Here is a 2,593-nt window from a genome sequence, read left to right as displayed (position 1 = left end):
ATGCTTCGAAATTGCGTAGTCGCAGTGACACATCACATTAAGGATCTCTCCCAAACCGGTTGTTCTGAGTACAGTTTGTTACGCTATAGTGGCTGGAAGTGCGATTTCAGTTATAATGGTTTTGCCAATGATGTTATGAGCACATAATGGTTAAGCTATAGGTGAAAGTAGAGGCTGTTTCTATTATATGATGCACAGATAAGATTTGTTTGTGAATAAGCAAGAATTACTTAAATAATGAAAGGTAGATCGGAAGTTTCAAGGCAGCTCACTTAATTCTAAAAATGGTGAAAATTAATGCAATACTGGTAGAATATTCAGATAATCGGATTCTAGTACTAAAAACCTGAGAACTCTTTAAACACTTGCTCAGGGCATTTGTGAAAGGAAAGAACAAGGTTTCCGGCAGCACTATTATTTCAGATTGTGTGTAGCTTTTAATGAAGGAAATCATCTTCATCATAGTATCTTTTTAGTGCCCTTGCACAAAGCATAGTTGCGAAATTCGGTATAGAATAAATGTGTATTTGGGGTGTAAGGATGAAGATATTAGCTTTTAAAATAGTCCATAGTCATCATAAATAGTGTCCAATGCATCACACATAAACTTGGAAATTGTACGTTGTATAATGTGGTATAGGCCTCAATATTGGAAAGATGTCACCAGATGTCAAATATCGAAGTGCCATGTCCAGTTTTAGTTGAGTCAGAAGTGCATCTTTAATGAGAGTATTAGTTTTTGTTGTCAGAGCTCGAATCACACCTCTACAAGTTCTCGAAATTACCTTTCATTGTCAGAAAGTGTTTTACTTATGGTTTTTGGCTTTACAGACTCAAGATTATTATTGGTGACCCTGAAAAGCTAGTTTACAGACACTATGTTTTGCTGAATTTATTTGAAGTTGTGCCGGCATATATTAATTAACCTCCAACGATTCTCATTTAGCATATGTGTGAAAGATAAACAGTGTTTTGAGTAACATACTCTGAACATGTATAGCACTGAAAAGTGGACGCAAGTAACACCAAATTTGCAAGCCATTTCGTATAACAAAATCACCAACCTACTGGATTAAAAATGCCAACAAGTAGTAAAAACAATTTGTAGACAGCTAATGCCTGTATACCACAACCCAAAAAAGGTCCACTACAGTAATCATAAAAAGATGCACGTCCTTCTTGGTAGCACATATCAGTTTTTGAGGTTATAGTTTAGACCTAAAACTTCTGATAAAAGTTTTGCCTACTTGTGGTTTCCAATAAACCTGCTATTTCAGTCAGTAGATTTCAAACTATATCCTGATAATGATTTTGTATCCTCAGGATGCAACAAATTCATTCCGTCTTTGATAAATTGTATCAGTTTCACACACTCCAAATGTGAAAATGTCTGTCGATTTGTCCAAAGAAAACAAACTGATCTGAATTTCACCGATTGTCGTCCGAAGTCTATACATTTAGGCTATGAGATTGGCTACAATGTGACCATGCTCATAGTGATGTCCTGATTTCAAAAAATGAACTGATGTCAGTTGTTGTTGATATCCACTGATTCCGGTGCACTGTAACTGCAGCCTTAAACGACCCCTGTTTCACCACCAACGTCGACAATAAGACATTCTTTCCGAGAAACATTGACACTTGACAGCCTGTAAGGATGGCACCATTTGAAATGTATTATGCAATGTTCTGACGTTCCATTCCATCAGTAATGAATCTACTGTAAGGCTGCAGTCACAGTGGATTCCAGCAACGACCAAAAGATAGCCCATCTTTTCAAATCAGTATGCAACTATGTTGGTCACATTGAAGCCAATCTCAATGCCTGCACGTACATATTTCAGACAACAATCGATCAAATTCAAATCAGTTTTTTCTCTTCAGTCGTGTCAACCACCGTTCTCACACAAAATATGGATGGTGAGAAACTGACAAGTTTGGCCCATCAAAGAGTTGTTTAGTTACTCCGATAACTGAGGACTGAGTGTACAATACTCGCCACATGCTTTCCAAGGTGGATATAGCGCATTCACATGCATTTGACATCTTTTTAAGTGCAAAAGAATCCATGCAGCACAGAGGCAGCGTGGTATCCATTCAACCACAGGAGGATAAAATCTAACCTGCTTGATACATAAAGTAGGTTGTAATCTAACCTAATTTCCTTGATCCTTGCCAAAAATTGATGGAGGAGATTGGACACAAGATGTCAGTAGAAGTTATTGAGCGACCTCTGGCAATGGCATCTGATGACCATTATTGGAACCACTGAGAAAACAGTCTAAGCTATTTGAATAACAGGGATTTAAATCCTACAGAAAATAGTGAACAGTGGCTGTTTTGTATATATTATTTAATTACGAATATTAAGGCCTTATTCCTCAAGTGCATCTATAATACCCCTCAAACACAATATTAGAAAAGTGTTGCCTTCTATCTTTTTTTAGGAACGATAAGTTGTGAATTTTGAATGTCTCTACAAATTAATGTCCAAGATCAGTCAATGCTGTTTCTTTAGATGTGATTCTCGGGCTCGCTTGTAGCAGCAAGAGCTTATATCAGAACAAAAATTATGTGATAGCCAACAACCCAA

This window comes from Schistocerca cancellata, chromosome 1 (assembly GCF_023864275.1).
Source record: "Schistocerca cancellata isolate TAMUIC-IGC-003103 chromosome 1, iqSchCanc2.1, whole genome shotgun sequence".
Taxonomy (NCBI): domain Eukaryota; kingdom Metazoa; phylum Arthropoda; class Insecta; order Orthoptera; family Acrididae; genus Schistocerca; species Schistocerca cancellata.
Note: the sequence above shows the minus strand (reverse complement) of the source record.